At 42.1% G+C, this 25335-nt stretch overlaps 1 protein-coding gene across 3 annotated transcripts in view; it reads left to right on the top strand.

Moving 5' to 3' along the window:
• LRMDA (leucine rich melanocyte differentiation associated) overlaps window positions 1–25335 on the top strand; it is a 1047313-nt gene that overhangs the window by 207918 nt on the left and 814060 nt on the right. The gene's annotated exons all lie outside the window — the stretch shown is intronic.

Here is a 25335-nt window from a genome sequence, read left to right as displayed (position 1 = left end):
AGGCTTACCACCCCAGCGGGATTGCTGGTTCACTGGGCAGGTACCTTTCGAGGCCAACCTGCTGCTCGTTTGACTGCGTGCAGACCATCTGCCCATGTGTCTGAGGTTCCTGAGGGCTTCCAGCCATGCTGGAATCAGGCATGTCTCTGGGTTTTCAAGTGGATCAGCCAGGGAATATCTGAGATGGTGTCCTTATGTTGCAGTTAATCACAGTGGAGCTGGGCTCTGTGGAAAGATGTGCCCCATCAGAGTGACCCATAGATGCTTTCAGAGGAGACGTCTGTGTGGGCTGTGTGTAGGGCGCAGGCTGCGGTTGGGTCCCCCACCTGAAAGGGAGGTGCCCTGCAGCATCTTCGTTTGTCGGTGGGCTGTTTCACATATGGATAAGTGACATTTTGTAGCTGAGTCTTAGGCTAGCCCTTTCCATAGGTCTTTAGTGGGGGTGCTTGGTCCTCCATTAAAGGAGGAGCTGGGGCCCCTTCACCTGCCCTCATCTCTTAGTCTGTTTCCATCCTAGTCTCCCCAGAGTTAACAGCTCTTCTCCTGGGTCCTCTCCGCTGATCCCTCTTTTGGCATTTTAATGACCTCCTGTGGATCTCTTCTTGAGTCTTGCCCTCATTTCTTCTGCTGTGAACTTCTTGAGGACAGCGAATATCTTATATTTTTAGTTTTTGTTTTCTTTAATTGCTCACAGTGTTTACTGAACAATTATTTTATCATGAGGAACTTGTAGTGGTCTCCAGACTTTGGTTTGGAAGTTAGCCTGACGACGAATGTCTTGTATGGGGTGATTAGCGGGGTAAAGAGTGTGTGAAGAAACCACATTCTGCCGCCAGACTGCCCGGCTCAACAGGGTCCCTTCCTGTCTCTGCCTCGGTTTCTTCACTGACACTGTGGGAGTAGTAAGAGTACCTACTTCCTCTGGTTGTATTACATGAGTGAGTCCCCACTGCCATTGCTACTGTTCTCTTACCTGAGGACTTTGGGGAGGAAGAAGAGGTAGTCAACAGCAGTGTCCTGGGTCAGAATTTTTAACCATTTTGGGAGGCTGATTTAGTGAGAGAGTTTTTGCTTTGGGGCAGGAAGGAAGGTTACTTTTGTCTCCTTTTTCCCCCTGCCCTCCGGGAGGGGCATTTGCTGTAGCTGGTTTCCTTGGTGCAGGAAGCAATGATGATGCCTTTTATATGCAGGGGCTCTTCTTTGCTGCTTGCCTTTGTGTGCGAACATCTCCTCTGTTAAGAGATTAGAGCCTTAATCCTAAATGATATTTCATGCTCAAAAGACTTAAATTTATATATCACTATCCCGAATAATGTATTGGATTGCATTAAACAGATTGTAGATTAACATGCAACTATAAAACAAATTGTCAATGCGTTGTTGACAACTCTAAGTGCAAGTTCATATATTTAACTACATTTGGGGAATATTGAAGTGTTTAAAGCAGCTTAACTGGTTGATGTAAAATTAAGCATCATATTCTATTTCAATTTGTGGGCCAGCCCAGGAGACAATAAAATGGAGGCTTAGGCTTGAAAGGAAAAGGAAGATGGGAGAAAATTTTAGAGACAGCTTTGGTGCCAGAGACATATTGGGCAGCAAGAAAAGTATTCTGCCCAATAAGGGCTACGTTGGGTAGTAGTTGAAAGATTCCCGCTTATTTATTCAGCCTATAAGCAGCTACTTTGAAACCTTAAGGAATTTCTGATCTAGTTGAGGAGATAGAGCAACCGTTAACATTAAAAACATTGGTGAAAAATATAAGCCATAAACTCCTTTAGCCTGAAGCTGTGTGCAATAGGCCACATGTTAAGAGAATTCACAGGAAAGGACAGTGGTGCTTAGAATGGTTAGAAAGGGGGCCACCTGGGTGGCTCAGTTGGTTGAGGCTCTGACTCTTAATTTCGACTCAGGTCGTGATCTCAGGGTGGTGAGATGGAGCCCGGCATCAGGCTCCACACTCAATAGGGACTCTGCTTGGTATTCTCTTTCTTCATCTGCCCCCGCCCCAAACTTGCACAGGCTCATGCGCACACATACTCTCTCTCAAATAGATAAATCTTGAAAAAAAGAATGGCCAGCAAGATCTTAGACCTTGTGACACATGAACAAATCCTGGGACAATAGAGAAGAGAATGGAAGTTGGGGAGGTTGGAGGAAGCGTGGTGGGTACCAGTGTGCTGGGACAGTGGGAAGCTACTATTGAACAGCTGGGTGGGGCTTTGGTAATAGAGAACCATGGCAGCAAGGATGATCCTGGAACCAGAGGGTCCAGGATTCAAATCCTGGCTCCCCCACTTTCTAGCTGTGTGATCTTGGGGGAGTTGACCTCTTTCAGTTTTCTCATTCATATAACGGGGATAATAACCATACCTATGTCTTAGGATTGTAGGGAAGGTGAAATGTGTGCTTGAGTAGAGGAGGGGCATAGCGGAAGTAGTGTTTGACATGCATTCAAATTTAGTTCTAGGGTAAGAGATGGGAATTAGGGAAACTGACTTGGGAGCCTCTTTAAGCAAGTTAGGTGAAAGGTGATACGTCTTAGATTAAGGATGGATCCTAATGAAGAAAAAAACATACATTTTTTTCCCCCTTACTTTCCTTTTCTTGGGCTGTGGAGAACACTGATGTCTATACACTGCTGTAGTTTTATACGCCTTTTTCTAAACAGTACATCCTGAGAGGGGTGTATGTGAGCTGGGAGTGTGGACCCTGCCAAATGTGAGCATTTCCTTTCTTCCCCTTCTCTCTGCCTCCACAGTGTTGAGATTTTTTTGTACCTATTCCAGAAACTTCTAAATAACTTTGGAACAAATAGAATTATGGATGTGAGTTATCTGGAGAGAGCCCTCAGTTTGCACTCGCAGATAAAGTGGGGTAACCAGGCAAGACTCCAGTATAATCTGGAGCTGCATTAAAGGGAATGGGATGTGCTCAGCCTTTTTCACTCCATGCTGCATGAATGAGATCCTTGTTGGAGCTCTGGAGCTGCTTCTCAGAGTTCAAAGGGAATGTGGAAAAAAATGGGAGGTGGGGCAGGCCGGTGGAAAAATGATTCAAGGGGTAGAAAATAGATCTCTGAAGGGAAAATCTTGGACAGTTGGTATGTTCAGGCTAGAGAAAGAAAAGACTGAGGGTAAATGAGTTACTACTCTCAAACAGCAAAGAGTTTTTTAAATGGAAATCTGTGGTTCTCAAAGAGTATGCCATGGAACCCAGGTCTTGGGGAGAGGGGCAGCTTTTAAAGTCATGTCAGTTTGGGAAATGAGGTGCTTTATGCTCCTCTGGACAAATCACAGAGCACATGAGCATCTTGAAGGGACGGAAGCTTTCTACAGAAAAGCATTCCATTCTACTTGGAGTAATGAGAGTATTCCAAACATTTTCAGTTATTTTTTTTTAACACCTTCAGAAAGTGCTGATAAAAGAATTACCAAGGTGTTTGGTATAAAACAGAAAATAAAAAGGCTTGAGGCATGAGGCCAAGCATCGTGGTGATAATATAATTTTTCATTGGGGGAAGCTTGGGGTGGGGTGTGTATGTGTGTGTGTGTGTGTGTGTTTCGAGGGTTTTGTTTTTGTTTTTGTTTTTGTTTTTGTGGTGAGGCAGAAGAGAACATAGTTGGCCACTGGCACTGGCTGGGGTGTGGGGAGCTCAGACCTGGTCTCTGCACCAAGGCCGTCCTAGGGAGATGCGGGGCAGCTTGCTGTACAAAGTGGATTTCTGGGTCTGTCAAGGACCAGTCATCCTCACCGTGGGTGACAGTGGTCCAGGGGCTAGGAACTCCTCGTGGTCTTTAGGAAGTTTAAGAACTGCAATTTGGGAGGACTCCAGGTCGCTGGTGCTTTCTTTGTCAAGTATGCCGATTCCCTGTCCAGTTTGGCTTAAGAGCCCACTTTCCGTTTCTCTTTGTTCTCTCTCTGCCCTTCTTTCCTTCCCCACTTCTTTCTCTATTTCTTTTTCTCTCTGTCCTTCCCTTTCCTTCCCTCACTGAGTCTACCTGCTCTGTCACTGATAAATTATTATTTTGTCTTCCTCTTTGCTAGTTGGGGTGCATACCTTACTCTTCTGATCCTGGGAAAATCTTTGCTTTCTGAAGTCCTAAATGACCTGTCTCTCTTATTCTCTTCCCATCCCCACAGGAAAGTGTACATCTGAGTGTCTCTCTTCTATGTCTCGTGGTCTGTGTCTCTTTGCCTCTACACACACACACACACACACACACACACACACAATCTTGAAAGTACAGGGATACACCTTTTGTGTTTCATTTATTGTAAAATAGTGCACACATCTGTAATTATATTACTCTTAAAATAAAGCCTTCATCCACTCTTAACATCTTTTGATGTCCCTTCCCTGCTGACTCTATTTTCTCTTGTTCCCACTTTACGTTAATGTGAAGAGACAGTTGAGTAAATGCACAATGAACTTCAAAACCTAGTAATTGTTTTTCAGAAAGAATGAAACTTGCGAATTAGATATGGATTGTAAAAGAACACCAGGGCTGATTAGTGTTCGTGAGGGGCGCCTGCCGGACGGCTCTGACACCTGCCTGCCAGCACTCTCCAGAAATGCCACCATTGATGCCTCTGTTCTGCCCATCACAGGATGGGGGGTGGGGGAGAAGTGGTGGGTGGGAGTTAAAAGACTCTGCAGTGAACCACCTTGTCAGGCTTGGCAATGCATGGGATGCCTGACATAAAAGGCAGCGAGAAACAAAGATGAGTTGCATCCATTTTACAAGCAAACTCTAGTTATCTGTAAAAATAAAATAAAATAATAAGGTATCTTTTTTGAAAGAGAGAATGAGTGAGACTTGAAAGGGGTTCACCACTTTTTTATTTTATTTTATTTTTTATTTTTTAAAGGATGTGGAGATAATGAGTTTTTTGAGACTTGGTGGGGGGAGGAAAAGAATTCACAAGCCAAGTTTCAAGCTGCTGAAAAATTGCTTTTAGGAAAGGGGGAAAAAAAAAAAAACCTTTTCCATGCTAACCATCTGCTTGTGTCTTGTTTACTGCCCAGAGTGCCAGTTTGTGCTTATTAATCATGCTTACACAAGTATCTTAATTACTCCCTATGTAGCTGCTCTGTCTTGAACTCAGAAGTTGACCTTTCTCTTTTTATTCCTTTAAATCATTAATCATACACAATCAACGCCAGCGGGGCAGAGCCATGGAGAAGGCTACCCAGATTCTCACACCTCACGCCAGTTCCAAGCAGACAGGGAACGCCAGAGTGACTGCTACGCCAGCAGCCGGCCGCATCTTAATTAATGACTCTGCTGTGTTGAGACACACGGGCTGCGGGGGGGGGGGGGTAGGGGTGTGTGTGTGGGGGGTGCGCTCCTGCTGCCACCCCTCTCGGCGCTTCTCCCTGCCTGTCCTCCCTTGCTGCCTGGTTTGAGGAATGACTGCTTGACTCTGCCGAAAACCACAAAGGCCTCCGCTAGGGTTTTACAGTCCTGCACCCCTAGACTTTGGAAGGATCTGAGCAGAAGCAGGGTGAACTTCGGAGAGAACATGCTGTGTACCTTGAGTGGGAGGTTTTTTTGTTTTTTCTTGTTTTGTTTTTTGTTTTTGTTTTTACTAGATCAGTGCTTCTCACATTATGCAGTGCATGTGCATCTTTTGGGGACCCTGATAAAGTGTAGATTCCTGATGCAGGAGGTCCGGCTGCGACCCGAGACCGCACCTCCCTAACAGGGTCCCATGGGACACACAGATGCCGCTGATCCACGTAACCTCTAGGAGGATGACACATATTTGTGTTTTATTACCCCTTTGGCTAGACCAATAAGATTTTGGTGCATGGAAACAATTTTGACAGAAGTGACACAGACATGCACACACGTGGTACCCTTTTCTGGCAAATGATACACATGATATAAAGATTGGCCTTTCACATGGAGGGTGAAATGGGGACTTTTTGCTTTTTCATTGAACTTTATAAAAAAAAAAATCACTTAAAATGGCTGAAAACATTTTGCTCCAGGAAAAAAAAAAAGTGCTCCAAAGTAAAGTAATAATGTTAAAATAAAATAAAAAAAAACCGATTGTGGTGTGTGTTTCATGAGCCTGCTCCTCAGTTCCAATATACCAGACAAATTACAGGATGTGGAAGTAATTTTGTCTCCTGCCCCCCATCAGCTCTGTTCTTTCTGCCTCCTGATTAGGATGGGAAGCCCAGAGATAAGATATGGGGGGGGAATGTAAACTGGGGGTCTCCTCTTTTTGCCAGTTTGGATGTTCTTCTCTTAAAGGGGAAGAATTTGCCCTCTCTGGCAAAACAGCTTGAGTTTCTACCCACTGTCATTAATTTTATTCTTAAAAGCAGGAACTATGGGGGCGCCTGGGTGGCTCAGCAGGTTAAAGCCTCTGCCTTTGGCTCGGGTCATGATCCCAGAGTCCTGGGATTGAGCCCCATATCCGGCTCTCTGCTCAGCTGGGAGCCTGCTTCCCCCCTCTCTCTGCCTGTCTCTCTGCCTACTTGTGATCTCTGTCTGTCAAATAAATAAATAAAATCTTTAAAAAAACAAAACGAAACAAAAAAACAAACAAAAAAACCAGGAACTGTGATGTGCAAAGTTGTATGGCAATAATGTGCATGTTAGAATTGTGGTTGACGCATCCAACAGTGATGATACAGGGATGAAATAAATGTGAAACACATTTTTAAAGGATTATATTTATTTATTTGAGAGAAAGATATAGCATGAGCAGGGTTGGGGTGGCTGGGTGGGGGGTGGTGGGAGAAGCAGACTCTCCACTGAGCAGGGAGCCTAATGTGGAGCTTGATCCCATGACCCTGGGACCTTGACCTGAGCTGAAGACAGATGATTAACCAACTGAGCCACCCAGATACCCCAAACCACATTCTAAATAGGGCCTGGGATTTGCATACTACATGCTCAGAGGGAGGCTGGGTAGGTTCTGTACTGATGCTAAGGGTTTTGCCATTGTAATCATTTGGAAAGAAGCACACAGGAAAACACATTTTAACTAACTTTCGTTGCTTTCCATTTCAGCTAAGAGCAGGGTGAGAGGGTCAGGGCAAGAAGGGATTTGATTAAAAACAAAGTCTTAAGTAAAAGCAACAAATCTGTATTAGTGAAAAATCACCTAATTAATTCAGATAAAAACTTTGTCATTCCACATGCAATAAGAGTACACGGTTAACTGACTTTATTATTTACATTAAAAATTACTTGTTCGTGAAGTAAAAAAAAAAAAAAAATCAATTACCCTGAATGAGGTGAATTAAGAAAATATTTCATCAGGGTAGCTTGTCTTTTCAACTGGCTGCCTTTTCAGAGTTTGTTGTTGATTTATGAAGTGAAAATTCTGTCTTGTCTCTGGTGAGGACATTCTGTAGCCTTCCTACATAGTTTTGGTATTTGGGTAAGCTCGTGGTTTTGGCAGCTTGGAGAAGATCCTGGCCGAAATGACAGAAGTACATAACTCACTTTGGTTCGGTAAAGTAATAATTAATCAGAACTTCTGAACATGAAGCATTTTGAGAACTAGATCTGGATGCCTTGCATAACCAGGGTCTGCTGTTAAACCCTTTATAGAAGACTCTCCTTGTTCTTGGAACTTTGTGCGGACTTGAGAGCGAGCCGATTTAAGTGTTGAGAGCCTGGTTTGGCAAGAGTTGTGTTTATGCTTTTCCCTCTGAAGGCCATGCATCTGACCCCTCCAAGGAAGCCAAGCTATTTTTAAGGAAAGGCTAGAGTGGCACTTTCTGGGGGAAATTTGTGGCACTTTTCATAGCGAACCCTTGGGACAGGGGTGGAGTTGTGGGGAATCGTCACTAGGATTTGGCTCTCGTTGGGCCAGGGCTCTGCTGCTTCCTTTAGTGGAGGCCAGATTTGCTATGGTGGGAGAGGATGCTATAGGAAGCTTATCAAAGCCCCCTGTCTAGCAAAGAGGTATTTCTCGGCTGTCCATTTCTTGGTTATCAGTATCTAATGTAGTTGGCCTGGGGTGGGAGCCTAGGAAATCTGGAATTCCTAAAGTAGTACGCCAGGTAATTTTAACATTCATCAGGGTTGTGAACCACAGTGTAGGACCTTCCATCTATTTTGCTCAGCTTGGCTCTTTTCATGCTCTAGCTGCTGTAGATCTCTGGAGCCGTATCAGAAAGACTATCTTGTTGAAGCTCTGAAGACAAAGTGTTAACCTAAGCAGGGCATCTGCCTTGAGATGCCCACAGTCTATGGAGAAGGGTACTCTACGATACCAGGTTAACTGCTTTGGATGGGGCTTTGCCCGTCTTGTCCTGTCTCTGGCTTTCTTGGCTTGGTTCTCGTCTGTTGGCTCAGTCTACCACTCAGTGCCTGGCTGAGCTTTGTTAGCTGTGTTTCCTTTGTAGGTCTAATTCTGGGCTCATTTCTGACCCATGGTCCCAACAGCATGGTGTAATAGAATCCTTCCTTCTTATAGTATCTGTGGGGAGGACTGTGATGGAAATTCCAAGGAGAACAAAATTCAGTATTTGTGTTAACATGGGATGTACTCAGGTGCACATCATATGTCTAAGAGGAGGGTATATAGTCTCACCCACTGATCTAGTCCCACAAGTTTTGTTTTGTTTTGTTTTTTGTTTTTAATCAGGGACCTTCCTATGGTCTAATAATCCAAAAAATATACTTTGGCCAATGCTGTTCTCTTCTAATCTCTGGGACTTAGTCCAGCCTCCACTCTAGCTAATGTAGCTGTTTCTGTGCTTAGTTTAGACCGCTGACTCGTGTTCTACCCATGAGCTCATTGGATCCCATGTGTCCCCTCTTTGTACCAGCCTTCCCACTGAGGTCCAAAACCATGTACAACTTTCCTTTCCTATACTGACATCGACAGACCCTAAGTGACAGAATCGTCTTTGTATAGTCACATGGTAGCATCATTTATTAATATATAATTGAGAAATTCCTGTATTAGGTGCTAGAGGGAACTGCATTCCCATCTGCAAGCATCAATGTTGAGCACCAACTCTATGCCAGGCACTAGGCTTGGTACTGGGAATACAAACGTGGGTGGTGTTCTGACTTGCCTGAAGGAACTCATGTTCTGACAGAGAGCCTAGTGGTTTTGGACTTGTGTCATACTGTGTTCTGTGATGTGGGAGGAGGGTTTGGGAAGGAAAGGATGCAAGGTGCTTATGGAAGCTCCACTAAGGACACTAACCCAATTGAGGGCATCAGGGACGTATGCATGGGGGAAGGAATTTCTGAGCTGGGGTTTGGAGGATGCATTGGAGAAATGAGGAAAAGAAAGGGACAGGGAGGTTTGTTCTTTCAGGGTAGAGGAATGCGAAAAGGCAAAAATACCTGGAACACTATGGCAATGTGAAACAAAGTTGAAGGCTTGGTACTTGATTTTGAGGAAATGCGATATACATACTGAAAATCTACCTGAATATCTGGGAAAAAGTATATTCAACTTTAAATTCTTTTTAAAAAATATTTATTTATTTATTTTAGAGAGTGTAGGGATGGGACAGAGGGAGAGGGAAGTAGGGAGAGAGAAAATCTAAAGTGGACTTCTGCTTGAGCATGGAACCGTACATAGTGGTGATCCCAGGACCCTAACATAATGACGTGAGCTGAAATCAAGAGTTGGATGCTTAACCATCTGTGTCACCCAGGCATCCCTCAACAATAAATTTTTTTTTTTTTAAGATTTTGTTTATTTATTAGAGAGAGACACAGTGAGTGGGGAACACAAGTAGGGGGAGTAGGAGAGGGAGAGGCAGAGTTCCTGCTGAGCAGGGAGCCCGATGTGAGGCTTGATCCCAGGACCCTGGGACCATGACCTGAGCTGAAGGCAGACGCTTAATGACTGAGCCACCCAGGTGCCCCTCAACAATAAATTCTTAAGAATATCCACTATATATAGTAATCTTGAGGGGAAATGTGAAAGTGGAACCACTAGAAGGGAAAGTAGGGGGAGTCAGGCCCAGCAGCTCTTAGAGATTTTTGTATTTTTTTATTTTTTTAAGATTTTATTTATTTGTTAGAGAGAGAGAGAGAGAGATAGAGCACAAGCACACAGAGTGGCAGGCTAGAGGCAGAGGGAGAAGCAGGCTCCCTGCCAAGCAAGGAGCCTGATGTGGGACTCAATCCCAGCACGCTGGGATCATGACCTGAGCTGAAGGCAGCCGCTTAACCAACTGAGCCACCTAGGCATCCCGAGATTTAAGTTTTATTTCCAATTTCCAGACATGGAGATTAAGGCTCCAAGAGTGTTAGTAACTTGCTCAGAGTCACCCAAGTACTATTTATTGGAGCTGGAGTTGAACATATATTTGGACTGAATGAAAGAAACCCCTCCAGAGCAGAATGGGTCTTTGCATTGGGATTGGATGGAGGAGAGGAACCTGAAGTTTCTTTATCTGACACTTACTGGAAGTTTCTTCTTTTTTTTTTTTTTTTATTTTTAAAATGTTTTATTTATTTATTTGACAGAGAAAGAGAGATCACAAGTAGGCAGAGAGGCAAAGAGAGAGAGGAGGAAGCAGGCTCCCTGCTGAGCAGAGAGCCCGATGCGGAGCTTGATCCCAGGACCCTGAGACCATGACCTGAGCCGAAGGCAGAGGCTTAACCCACTGAGCCACCCAGGCGCCCCTGGAAGTTTCTTCTTATGCCAAGTCATGGTCTCTAAGGTGTGTTTTCGGTGGTAGAATGCTGGTCTTTTAGAATATGAAGGGACTTAATCTCTATTTACTGATGGAGGGGGGGAACCAAGTCCTAGAGAGGACCTGTGATTTGTCTGAGTTGAGTAATGTGACAGGTGGGGCTGCAACCCAGTCGGCTGCTGGAGTGGACTGGTGTTCTTTCCATTCTAACGTGCCATGATATTGGTAGGAGGGATTGTCCTCATTCCTTAACATTTGCCCCCACTACATGTCAGGTCTTCATAGAGGAACCCTCAGAAGGTACTGTGGTTAAAGGAGTAAGAGACCCTTTGATCTTAATGAGACATTGACAAAACTCCCAAAGTTCTGGAAATGAAGGTTTAAAAATAAATTTATGGTGGACTAGCTTGGAACTAAGTCTGACCTGAAATAATGTGAAACTATAATCCTTCTCTACCTCACTTAGTAATGTTAGGAAAAACTGTGAACGACTTTGGCAACAAAAAGTCCTGTGTGTTTTGTCGAAGGCGTCTTTCTGGATTATCTATGCCTGTTGTTATTGTCTTTGAGTTATTTTGTAAAATAACTTGTGAGAAACTGATAATAATACCAATAATTCCTTCCCATAGACATGCAAATGAATTGTCCTGTATTGTGCAACTGTTTATATCCCCGTGGTTACCAGTTTTGTATCTATTTGTAAAATCGTTTTAGCATTCCTGATTATTTGTATATGTGTGGTGCTTGGAATTCTCCTTCAAATTGGTACATCTTACTGGTTGATTCACTTATGAATTTTGTTAAATAATTTACCTGTGTTCATTTTAAATTTGTATGAGAGTCCTGATTTTACATTATCTGAAATTTTTTTAGAGTATGACTATCCCTAACTTTCACTTTAGAAACATGAACACTTGCTAGGATTGTTAGCTCATCTAGAGCAGAGACACCATATTAAATTCCTACATTTTGAAAAACTGAATTTATGTGTATATACACGCCTACACAGATATTTATCTGTGTGTGAATGTATCTGTGTATGTGTATATTTTTTATATATATATATTTGTATATGTGTATATATATATATATATACATAGTATGTGTGAATATATAAAATCTAGAAAGATTTCAAACAGGACATTATAGATGTGGTACATTGTCACTTTTATTATCGTTTTCTTGGTGTCAGGTCAATACGGTCACAATTTACTTAGTAGTTTGAGAAAACTGAAACCTAATGCAAATGAAAAAAATCTTTCAGTTGTGAATTTTCAGGCAAGAGAAAGTTACCAGCTATAATGAAACCAGTAAGAGCTCAGTGTTTTGGTAGCTTGTTGTTCTTTTGATACAATAGGCCAACGTGCTGATCTGCACATTAAGAATAAAACAGGTGCAAAAGCCAGAATAGTTTGCATAGCATTACTCTGTGATATGGTGTTTTTAAAGGTAGATGGTCCAGATTTATTTATGTATATACAGCAATGAAATTACTTAAAAAAAAAAAACTTTCATAGAGATGAAGGCTCCAGTGAGGGGCGTTTCTGATTATCATTGGTGGGACCGTTCTGACCACTGTAGAGACCTGAAACAGTCCAACACCCACGCTCCCTTCTTGCTTCTTATTTGCCCAACCTTTGGGAGTTGGGTTGTATAGTTAAATCCTAAAATGTCAGAGCCCACAGAGTTCTTAGCATCTCTGAATCCAGGCCCCTCTCTTTTCCTGTACTTTTAATTAAACCAAATAATGATGGACTGACTTTTTAGGCTTATCATTAAGACCTATACCTAAAAATATCAATTTCTCATGTCTGTAAATTCCCAAGGAGGTCCTGGCTTGGGAAATAAGTACTGGTTGGCTCAGTCAGTTACGCATATTAAATGCAGGTAACTGCCTTTTTTCAGGAAGGTGACTGGGATGGAGATGAAGAGGAGTGGTATGCTTGGATGTGGAAATTTACTTTGGTTAATGGAGCCTTAGCGCCTGTGTTGCTTAGAATCAGAGAGCAGGAGAGAACCATGGGTACCTGGTATGAATTCCTTGTTAGAACAACAGATGAAGAGGGTGCCTGGGTGGCTCAGTGGGTTAAGCCGCTGCCTTTGACTCAGGTCATGATCTCAGGGTCCTGGGATCGAGTCCCGCATAGGGCTCTCTACTCAGCAGGGAGCCTGCTTCCTCCTCTCTCTCTGCCTACTTGTGATCTCTTTCTATCAAATAAATAAAATCTTAAAAAAAAAAAGAACAACAGATGAAGAAACTTACTACTTTTATTTTTAATTAGAATGTCTTTAATTAGAATGTCTTTCCTGTGCAGTCTTTAGGATTTTTTCTTTTACCATTAATGCTAACTTGGGGCAGGTTGTTACGAGTAGATAACTGAGAAGAAAGCCCATCCTTGGTCCATTAAAAACAATATGAAAAGAGATGGGATCGGGAGGGAGACAAACTGTAAGAGACTGTTAATCTCACAAAACAAACCCAGGGTTGCCGGGGGGAGGGGGGTAAGGAGAGGGTGGTTGGGTTATGGACACTGGGCAGGTTATGTGCTATGGTGAGTGCTGTGAAGTGTGTAAACCTGGCGATTCACAGACCTGTACCCCTGGGGCTAATAATACATTATATGTTAATAAAAAAATAAAAATTAAAAAAAAACCTATACCACTAATATCACCACCTGTCCCCTCCATTCCCTTTGTTAATTCTAAAATCAAAATTATATACAACACGTCGAGAGCCTCTCCTGGGGCTGTAGTGGCAATTGCTTCAAAAGAAGGGCCGCACAGCTGAAAGCTGAGCAGCACGTTGGTGGTTCTAGCCCTACCTGTGATCTGAACCATTCTTGTCTGAATTATTTTGCAGTAACCCCTGCAACGCCTTGTATCAGGCTGAATTACTATTTTTTGTGAAAGGCTCTTTTCCTCAAGTAGACCCGAAGTGTATTGTGGGCTGAATCTATGCCTCAAATGTTTCCTACTTTGCATGGTATCTTGGTAAATGCGTGCCATCTTGCTCACGTAGAAGTGGCTGCCCGGGATGCTTGTACCGAGGCTCCTCAGTCTTGCCTCCTGGAGAGTGTGCCCTAATTGATCATCAGTGTGTGGGATGATCACAGGCAGAGGAAGTGCTGGTGGCCTTTGCAGGCCATCAGTATACCTTTATTGGTGGGGTCAGTGATTTATATTGGTATTTTTAGATTAGTTCCCAAATGCATATACGATGAATTCGGGGCTTTTTTTTGGGTCTGTGTTTCCCCCCCAACCCCACTCCCAGTGGATATATCCTGAACTCCTGGAATGACGCCTTACATAAAGTTAGTGGCTCAATAAATTTTTTCCCCATGAAGGAATTACTGAAAGGAATAGGAACCTTTGTACTAAACTTCATTGAAGTATGAACTTTTAACTGGTGATCTAACAATGCATAGTTAATAAAGTAGATTACGTCAACCTTCTTCAAGTGTTCCAGCATGAGGATAGCGAAAATAGTAATGTGGGAACTCCTGGGAATAAAGGAGTTGGAAAATGCTGCTTTGCTAATTTATTTAACAAATAGGTAAAATGCATCTACTATATGCCAAGTGGTCTGCTCCCTGCCCCCATGGGATTAGAGTCTAGTAGATTCCTTCTTGCCCGTCATAGGGTTAGGATTAAATGGTGGGCCAAGTTTGTAAATATCTCTTAAGGCACGTAAGAGCTTAAGCAATGTATTAGCACTGAAGGACCTTCGTTTTAGTGTAAAGTGTTGACAAGCAGCATGCTGTCAACTTCTAGCGTTCTCTGCTCCATGTGTTTAGGTCCTTATACAGCATTTGGGATCCCCACAAAGACATCTTTGGTTTGGCAGGTCTTTTCATGTGTGGACTGGTATCATTTCCATTTCCACGCATGTAAATTGGCTCTTACTCTGTCATACTGTTAGTGTTGGGTTCTGTTCTTGGAAATAATGAGGGAGGGAGCAGTGCTTTCTCAGAGGACAGATCTTTTTCCCTACGAAGTTCTTTGCGGTAGGTGGGTGAGAAAACAGGAAAGGTGAGAATCCCCTTGAGGGAGTCTGTTCTCCTCCTTCAGCCTGAGCCCTGGAGGGGCTGAGGTTCTGGCAAGGGTGGAGAAGCCAGTAGCCGCCTCCCCATGTTTGCATCTAGACACCAAGGGTTGCATTTCTAAGTCATATAATGTTATGTCTATTATGTAAAGCCAAATTATTTTGTGAATTATCACAAACATTGATCTGCCCTTGACAGTACGTTAGGGTTTTGCAGTAAATCTGCAGGCTGATAGTGTTAGCACGGTGTCAATTTTTGTCACTTGTAAGCTTCCCTCTATCAACTGCAGTTTGGAAAGGGTCCGCCACAACAAACGCTTTGCTATCTCTTAAACTTGGTCTTCACCTTCAAAGACTAATCATTTATTATCCAGTGTTATGCCTCAGTACTTTTGGTGACAATATATCATTTTTAATGTTGGTAACTTGATTTTTGTGATACAAAGACATATAAATAGGAGAAAAAGAAAATGATAGCTAAGTACTTTTATGGATAGCAATCTGAGTAGTGTTCTTGATGCAATTCATCCAACATTTATCTGCATAAATTATGGTAGTTAAAGAAGAGGAGCAGATGAGAAGTACACTTAAGGCCCTTTTTTATAGTGACATAAAATAGAGCAAAAATTACATTTATTACTTTTTAAAATATAGCAACTCTTTATTATAGTTTTCATTCATTGAAAGCAAATGTCTTGTTAGCTAATGAAACATTGTCTGATGTTATAGATCTGGTGTGATAGTAGGAGCAATATTTGCCTCTTTATAATGTCCCCACTTGGTCACTGGGTGCTTGTTCTCAGAATATCAAGGGTATAAATGACCTTTAGGCAGGAAAGAGAAATCTCCTTTATTAGCAAAAAAGGAGTAACTTGGAATGTGTGTTTACTTTGTAAGCTCTAAAGTGACTTTGAAACGTGCAGGATCTCTTTCTGTAGAAGCCCAAGCCGCACAGGGCAGAAGACTTGAAGATCTTTCTTGTTATCACTTTCTCTTCCCTTAATCACAGCAAATCTTTCTATTTTTTTTTTCTCTTTAAAAATAAATGGAGAAATGTTTATTAAGCACTTGCTGTGTCTTGAGAACTAGGATGGAAACAGATTGAAACAGTAGGAGGAGATGGTCCCAGTCCTTGAGTGGCCCTCTTGTAGTTAAGCAGTGGTGTTTGGGCGAGCTATGCAGTAGTCCGTCGACAATGTTAATCGGGGAGGAGGTCCACAGAGTGGTCACAGTTACAATAACAAAGCAGTAGCAAGGAGGTGTGCACAGTTATGGAAAGGAGGAGTCTATTCTGTCCAAACATCCCCAAAATAAAATGCCATGAATGTTTAAAAAAAAACAAAACAAACACTCCAAAACAAGCATGCTGTCAGATTAAACTGATTCTGCATTTGTATGGAATTGTCCATTTTAGTGCAGATGAAATCAGAGGTGGCCTGAGGGGACATGTTATGGGACTCCTGATATAATACCTAACAGTAAGGAAATGCTTGAAATAAATTTTGGTGTATCAGTTATATGAAAGATGATACAGCCATTTAAAAATGAGTGAAATACATGTATATTGACCTAGAAAGGTGCCAATATATAATATATTAGTATACTGTGGAACAACTTATATTTTCATTATCTTACCTTTAAAATTAACATTACATGTACAAAAAAAAAAAACAATGAATGGAGAAGGTGGAGGTTAGTGGACCCTATTGTGGTTATCATTGTACAATGTATGGAAATCAGACCATCCTGTGGTAGGCCTTAAACTTACAGAAATGTATGTCCATTATTTCTCAATAGAACTGGGAAGAAAAGGTAAGTGGGAAAACATTACTAGCTTTTTTGTTTCCATTTGCTGCATAAATTTCCCTTCTTAAGTTCTGCCCCCAAATTGTGAGGCTTGAAAAAAAGTGAGAGGTGTGGCTATGCTGGAGTGTTCCTGGTGGGAAGAAGGGCTGCGGAGAGCCTGCCTTCCTAGCCTCCTCCATTCTTCCTTCTCTCCTGGCTCCCAGCAGGCCTCTAGGGGAAACAGGCAGCCCTGCTTTTAGGTGCTGATTTCTCCAGCTCCATACTCTTGGGTCACTAGATGAGTTCTTTCTGCTCCCCTCCTGGTTGTAGATTGAGGCTTGTTTTGTTTGCAGAGATCTGAAATCCGGCTAAACAAGAGGGGAGAGAGCGGAGGTTAAGAATGCCTAAAGGAGTACATTGTGGGGCCGTAAGGTCCCTTCTCCTCCTTCTGACATGGAGGAGCACAAGCGAGTGAGCCTGGCCTGTCGGTGAGGGTTTTGGTCTCCTTTGCCTGCGGGGAATTCTGTGCGCTTGCAACCAGGCTTCTCTGGACTCCTCCGCTTTCTCTGCTCTTGCCTACAGATCGGCATGTGCCCATCCCACCTCTCGGTGACCTCTTTTCTTCCCTGGAGACCTGGGAACTTTATGTGAGATACTCAGGGGAGCAAGTCCACTTGGGCCTTCTCGGACATAACTTGCTAACCCTGGTCCTGTTATTGTGGTGGTGGTAGTGGCTTAGGACGTGAAGAGGTTTACAGGGGTCTGAGATCAGAGTTGGCCTGACTCCATTCTCCAAGAAGGAAGTGGGGAGATTTTTGGCTCTTTAATATTTGAAATTATTTTTTTTTCCAGGTTGAACTTATTATCAGAATCTTCAAACATAAAAACAAGCTAGTCGGCTCAGGTTATGATCTCAGGGTCCTGGGATCGAGCCCCTCATCGGGCTCTCTGCTCGGCAGGGAGTCTGCTTCCTCCTCTCTCACTTTCTGCCTGCCTCTCTGCCTACTTGTGATCTCTGTCAAATAAATAAATAAAATCTTTAGAAAAAATGTCTAAAAACAAGCTAGGGGGAATTGTATCATGAAACTTTGTGTTCCTATCATGTAGCCTCAGTACCTACAAACAGTCTAGTCCTTTGGCTTTAGGGACTTGGCTGCTGCCTGATGCGTAGAGGGGTAGTTAGTGTTGAAGTGTGCCAGGATCCTTAGTCATGACTCTGGTTGTTGTCCGCCAGGATTCCCCTGACAGCTCCTCCTACTGAGTTTTCTTTGATCCTGTGGATTATCCTGTGCCTTCCTTTACCAAACAGACCTGCAAGCCAAAACCCTGTGTTCTGTGCCTTTTCCCTTGAATATTCCTGTCTCACTTTTCTTTCAAGAGGACATGGTTTTACATGGACTCCTTGTGCAATAAAGAGATTATAAAGGTTTCAGAAGTAAATCATGTTTTAAAAAGGACTTTCTCTACTCCACAGCTGCCCTTTGATTCCATCTCGTTAATTTTTTGTTATTCGCAAGAAAGAACTTTCCAACCTACTCTCTTGGTTTATGGGTTAGGTAGACCCCTTATTTCATTTGTGATGGCTCCATTTCTCTCAGGCTACTCTGGGACAGAAACCCAGAAGAAACTCGAAAGTAACACATGTCTGAAGGGATTTCAAATTGATGGGTTATAACTTTATTAGCATAATCTTAAATAGGTTATTTTGTTTTCTTGTGTGGTCATCAGGGAAGAATGTTTTTATTCCAAGCTGAGTGGCCTTTTGAGAGCTCCATAGTTTTCGTAGACAAGCCTCAAAGGAGGAGCATTTGGGCAAGTGGGGCATGGGGACTTTGAGATTTTGTGGGTAAGGACTAGAGTGATACAGACGATTTCTCTTTGGAAGGCGCTGGTTTTCTCCTTTGAGGTATGGTTTCTTTCTCTAGAAACTGTTAGGCTCCAACCACCAGGGCCTTCTGTTCTTTTCTTCCTTATGATGCTTACTTGTCTTTCTTCTTTCCACCATTGGCTTTTGATGGTTCCTAGTTCCATTAAAGGGGTTGCCTGATAATACACACTATTTGCCTTTTTGCCTAAAAAGACTATAATTGCAGGGTGCCTGGGTGGCTCAGTGGGTTAAGGCCTCTGCCTTTGGCTCGGGTCGTGATCTCAGGGTCCTGGGATCGAGCCCCGCTTCAAAGAAGCCGACAGAAGCCACATGCTTCTGGTATATGCATTAAAAAAAAAAAAAAAGTGTTTGCTGGATTTCCCATTTCGTTTAAGGGTATGTTTTATGGAATCTTGTGAGTGGCTTATAGGGTTGCAGGTAAAACCATTTAGAGCCATGCCATGTCATCCAAGCTTCCTCCCCCACTGAAAGTTTGGGATAAGGGGAAATCTGAAAATTGCTTAGGCCTTGCCACGTAGACGGTCAGAACTAGAAAAGACCTTGCAGGTCACCTGGTTTAAAACGTTCATTTTTCGGGGTGCCTGGGTGGCTCAGTGGGTTAAGCCGCTGCCTTCGGCTCAGGTCATGATCCCAGGGTCATGGGATCGAGCCCTGCATCGGGCTCTCTGCTCAGCAGGGAGCCTGCTTCCTCCTCTCTCTCTGCCTACCTCTCTGCCTGCTTGTGATCTCTCTGTCAAATAATTAAATAAAATCTTTAAAAAAAAAAAACCTTTATTTTTCAGCTGAGAAAGCAGACATAATATTTGGTATTGTGTATCTTGACTTTGTGATTCAATAAACACAAATTGTTGAATGACGAAAGCCCATGCTCAGTGCCTGTACAGGACAGGGTCTGTTCTGAGACTCTTGGTAGACCTGGACCCTGCCCGCTGGTGGCCCCTCGTCTTGGGGACTAAACATGGATATAAACCCCTGTATTCTCTAAGGACCCTTTGACTCTCAATTCTGTGTTCCAGAATGATAAATTGCGGAGCAGAAATGTGAAACCAGCTCACAAAAGGGTAACAAATTGGGTGTAGAATATTTTTTCTCTGCACTCTGACCTTTCGTGTCTGGGGATGCTCCTAGGGGCTGGGACCTCATTTGGACAGATAGTCAATATTCTTTCTTTATTCTCTTTCCTCACCCTTTATGCAACCCTTCTTTGCAATTTTCCATCTTTTACCTCTCAAACCGTTCTCTAACTTCCTATTCATATTAATTTCCTATTTATTTTCTCTGCTCTGTTCTTAGTGCATTGCCCAACACATAGTAGGAATGGAACAAATGTTTGGAGTAATGAATGAAAGGAATTGTCAGCTTCTGTGAAGAAAGTGTGAAGTTTGAGGATTAGGAACCTAAAAAGAAACATGATTTGGAAATCGTAACTGACTTATTTTGCAGCTTCTGGTCCTTTGAGAAAATATATTATGTGAGTAATGCTTTAGAGCTGGTGCTAGCTTTTCCTTGAATAAATATTTAAAAACATCCCCGCTGTTGTGTGTTGTGTGCACGTGGTGAGCGTAGGTGTGCACACAACTCGTAGGGTAAGTTTTAAAGAAGATACTATGCCAGACCATTTATTTCATTTGATTAAGCCATTAGAAAAGATTAGAGGTGTCTTTAGTTGTGGGGAGATAAGTTCAACAGGGAACGGATTTCAGAAACATCTGGGCAACATACACAACACCTTATCTTTAAATGCAGCTGTTTGTATTTTTTTATAGCAGATAAGAATGATAAGGTGGAAAGAGCGTGTATGAAAGCTCCAATTTCTTACATCTCATGCAAGTTTCTTCTCGTGGCTTTGTTCAGATAGATAAATGTATGGAGAACCTAGAGTTTCATTTTTCTTTTTTTCCTTAGGGAATATTATCTCTATCTAAATAAGTGTCCTCACTCAGTGATTGAATGTTGCTGTTTGACTCTTCGGTCTTGAATAAAGTTAACCTTACGGAGGCCCCCCTGCCTCAGATAGTTGTCCCTTCCTGTGCACTTAGAAGCACTTGCCATTCTGGGGTTACGGCCCAAATGATGATACTTTTATGGTAATCAGGGAGGGAATCTCATGGGTCAGGATTTCCTTGACTTTTTGCCTTTGGTTTTATTAACTCCGCAGAGGTGTGGAACTGATGGTTGTTGAGGATCTGTGGTCAGAAGTTTCTGGGCTAAGGCATCCTATTTCTGCATCCTATTTCAGCGGGTGGGCAGTAGGCGGGACGGGTCAGCCAAGGGTTATGTCTGCCATGTGTAAGTCTCATCATAGTCTCTGTCAGGTCACCATGAGGACACCTTCTTTTTATACGGGAAGAGCTGGCAAGTTTGTGCGACAGCGTTTTCCTTTCCACATAGTTGTGAGGGATAAATCGGTGTTGGTTTGGTTGCAAGCTTGTGTATTCATCATAATTTTCAGTCCTTGACAATGGTGGTGGGATCTTACGTCGGTCCTGTTAAACTCAGAGTGGTGTTCAGAGGGAGCTATGGAATTCAAATGAAGTCTACTATTAATAGGCACAACAGACACAAATGAAGGCAAAGCCTTTTACTTGAAGCAAATACATTATTCGACCCTGGAAGTGGCGGTGTGCGAGCTGGATCTCAGTTTGAACATTTGCTAACTGCTCTTCTCTCCTGTGAAATGTTGCCCATGGATCCAGAAGAATTGATGATTCATCAAAATCCTCTCGCAAAAGGTGGCGAGACCTTGGTCACTTGCAGCTTAGGCTAATGGAGATTCCTATGGCAGGTGGGTAGGGACTTGACCCAAGGATGGCTCTGGAAGAAGATTTCAGACTATGACCAGAGGTCCTTTGGATTAGGATACATATGCAGCCTGTGTGGCTTAGAAGATTTTTATAGAGTTAATTTGACAAAGGCAGCCTGGAGCAGTTCTAGGAGGCTGGGTCTATTCCTCCTGAATTTATCCAGTTCTCTCACATTGGACATGTTATGTCTTCTTCCTGGTTTGCAGGGGACCTGTTCATGACATGAAAAGGTTGTACCAGGAAACTGTTGCTCAAACATTTTTTTTTTTAAACTACACATCTCATACAGATAAACGTTTTAACTTTGTAATCCAGCACAAACACACACAGAGTCTCATTGATCATGACCTGTAGTTTGAAAAGCCACCCATCGTACCAGCTGATTTTTAAGGTCTCATTCTAGCTCTTGATTTTTCTTGAAGGACAGCTATATTCATTTCATTTTATGGAAGCCTCCTAGGTACTTTTCAAAGTCTGATGTAAGCATAATTGTCCAGGCCCAGTGTTTCTTTCTGCCCCCTGCCTCAGTAGTTTAGAACACTGATTCTCAAAGTATGGCCCATGGCCCACGGTAACCCACTCTTCTCTCTGCTGAACTGGAGAGTGTTACAAAGATGGAAGGCTTTTGGAAGGTTCTGAATGTTCATCGACATGGAAGGGGAAGGTTTTTGTTGCTGTCATTGGTAGGTATGGTGGTAGGGTTAAAGTCCTTCAAAAACTTGTTGTCTTTCTGGGGGAAGGATCCCAGGCTTTGCCTCTAGGCTTTACTATATATCTCAGACTGGTGTCTATGCAGGTTCTGCGGCCCCATTTCTGGACACTTGGCTTGAGGGACGGTACTTTCTTCTCTGATTCCAGGAAGTAGATTGCTTAGTCTTCTGGACATTGTTCTTAATCTGTGGCCACGACTAGCCTGTGTCTAGACAGAAACTGAGTGGGATATTGCAAGACAAATTTCTAATACTGAAGACAGTTGTGATGAAAACAATCTGAGTTTTCTTTTAATTCTAGTATTTTTTGACATTGTTGTAATATCTAGTTCCCATCTGAAAATATGGTTCCTGGGAGGGGGAACTTCATTTTTACCCTGAACTGTTTTTTCTCCACACCTGGCCATAACACATCAGCTCCCTGAAACAGGCAGGCACAAATTCACCATTCCTTTTCATTTCAAGGGCAACATTTCTTTTGGGGCTGTTCATTGAATTCCCATTTTTTCTTAAAGGGTATTTTTTTTTCCCCCTTGGCTGATGATATTTGGCTGTGAATCACAACTCTTTGTGCCCTGTTTATCCATTCTCTTTTTCACCCTCTTTTCCAATTTTTATTTTTCCATTTTTTTTCTTTATTAACTTTTTTGAATGATGTCTCTTTTAAGTAAACTCCCTTAAAGGCGTGATTCTCTACATTCTTGTCATTATAATTTTCTTATAAAAAAGTGGTTTCCGAGCCAGGCATCCAATTAATACATCTCAACCCATGAGGAAAGTGTGGCTCTTCACATGCTCATTTGCCATCTTTGGTCTCCTCTTGTTCGTGCACTGCCACCTGTTATTCCATAAATCCCAAACTGTGAGAGCCTTGAGGTTTTTTCCTCATAGCCCCCCAGCTCTACCTTTACTGGTATTTGAATATTTATTGCACTGGAGCTAGTAATGCAAGTATCATGGCATGTTAACTTTTAATTTTCTCAGATTTATGAGGAACACCAAAAAGTGCCTGCTATCTCTGGAATGTGTTGGAAAAAGATGTTGGTTTGTCACAAAATTTATTTATTTCTATGGGAGTAGTGCCAGTGCCCTCAGCTACATGGAATTTGATTTGTGGCAGAACATTTCATTCCTCTTCAAACTGTGTAAATTTGTTAATGACTTAATTTATAAGGCAAGAAGAGGCTTAGATATTCTTGGTATGGAAGTATCCTAAGAGAGTGACACTGCTAGCTGTTAGGATTCCCATCTGGTTTAATTTCTTGAATCTGGGAGAAGGATGGAAGAGAATTTTCATGAACGCTTGAAAAAAAATGTAGGTGCAGATGTCCCAGGTCAAAAAACATAGGAGGAATGAATCAAGGTGTAAAAAATTAAGGCCTATTCATTTTGAATGTTTGGGATTTTTTCCGTTATATCTTAAAAAAAAAAAAAGTTACAATTCAGTGAACCCACAATGTATATTATCCTGAAAAATGCACAGAGTAGATTCCTAAAAAATGCATAGAGTAGGTACTTTAAAAAAAATGCATGTGAGAAAATGATTATATGAACTGAGGGCAGCACTAGCCAGCTTCCATATGCAAAAATAGTTCACTCAAGCCCACAGAGGAGACTTCATTTTCCTACTGATGGTTCTTATTTGCTGTGTTGTCCTTCTCTGATAGCAGAGAAGCAGCAGTAATACTAGAACCAGATATCATTTAATGATGAGCAACGTGAATTTTGGTTTAGAGTTTTACACTGAGGCCAACTCTCCACTAAGTTAAAAAGCCTCCTTCTCAACTAAAAATCGGGCACCCATCCCTGTTCCCAGAGAGGTCATTGCTTGGTAGCACTCACTTTGTAAAAATGTGAATAAAACATGAAGTTATTTTTGCCTCTCCTATTCATTTTGTTTTAACTGGATGGCAAGTACTCAGTGTTTTGTAACAATGGAAATCCTTGTTGTAAAATGTAGTGTTTGTCCCCCAAAGCTAAACTATAGACAAGATCTATAGAAATGGAAGAAAATGAGTTCTCCCTACACATGGACGTTCATATATAAGCATATGCAAGTATCATGGCATGTTAACTTTTAATTTTATTTAAATTCACAATTCAATTTTAATTAAGTTCACAGTTTAATTTTAATTAAGTTCACAAACCCACATGTGCACACAGAATCATACATACATGCATGCGCATACATGAACACACAATTGCACACACATACATAAAAATATGCATGTATACACACCATAGTAACTTACTATCCAAACCAACACACTTTGTTTATACTAATACCAAAACACAGACTAGGATACAGACTAGGACTCTCCCAGCCAACCTGGGACGCATAGTCACCTACTTATGTATAGTTTTCCAGTATGACAAGAAGCTCTCCATAAGACTGGTCACTCTGTTTCTGGGGTTTTACACATTTATTCCACCACCATCACGGTGGAGAGAAATTTAGTAAAGACTTCACATCCCTTATTAAAATTAGTCATTTTCTACTGAAGTGTTGAAGCGAATTCTGACGATCTCATCTATTGCATTGGCAACATTATTAACAGATTTGCCTCTTTTAGTTTCCTCTAGAAGCCCTTGTTGTTTGCTTTTTTTTTTTTTTTTTATGGAGGTAATTTGATTTTTATTAATCTAAGTCACAGAGAAGTTTGGCAACTGGGTACTCCACAGACGTGCTGTTTCCTGTTCTTCGTTGACTTTTCTCTTGTCATCAGAATGTTGACAGCTGCGTAACTCTTTTTAAAGCGTTCATAACCTGACAGATATTACAGATATTTGTCATTTTACTTCTAGTAAGTGACAGCTGAAATTAGCTTTTCACAGTATAGGAGGATAGCGCGCGTGTAGTGAGTCCGGTCAAATTTGTATCACAGTTCTTTAATGTGTAAGTGATTGCAAGTCTTGTTAAGGACTGAGGACTGGAGAGATGTAGGTGGAGGGTCTGGTTCTCTATCCTTGGTTTTCGGATACTCTGGAAATTAAACTGGCAGGATAATGGTCTCTCCTAGGGTGGAAAGTCCCAGTGATGAAAAAACCCTTGGGTTAACATTCTTAAAATCACGCTTCTAATGCTCAGCCCCTGTCATAGTGTCCTTAAACAGAGACTCTTCCTTTTCTGAGTGGAAACTTCTAGAACTGGAAGTTCACTATCACTCTGTTATGCCTCTAGAAAGCACTAAATGTTCGAAACCTATTTCTTACATTGAGTCCGAAGCTTCCACTTGGTCATTGTCACCCATGGGTCCTGATTCTCCTCTCTGGTTGCTGGAAGTTTAAAATGTGGTTTTTAAAAAAGAGATACAAAAATAATGGCTGATGTTCGTGGATCATATTCATTGTGCAAGGCATAAAGGTAAGCAATTGTTATTCTTATCTTCATTCTAACATCTTTGGCGAAGAGGTGTTTGCTGTTATACCTAATTTGGAGAAACTGAGTCTCAGAAAGTTTGGCGAAA

Source organism: Mustela lutreola, chromosome 4 (genome assembly GCF_030435805.1).
Source record: "Mustela lutreola isolate mMusLut2 chromosome 4, mMusLut2.pri, whole genome shotgun sequence".
NCBI lineage: Eukaryota > Metazoa > Chordata > Mammalia > Carnivora > Mustelidae > Mustela > Mustela lutreola.
Note: the sequence above shows the minus strand (reverse complement) of the source record. Positions and strands in the feature narration are given on the sequence as shown.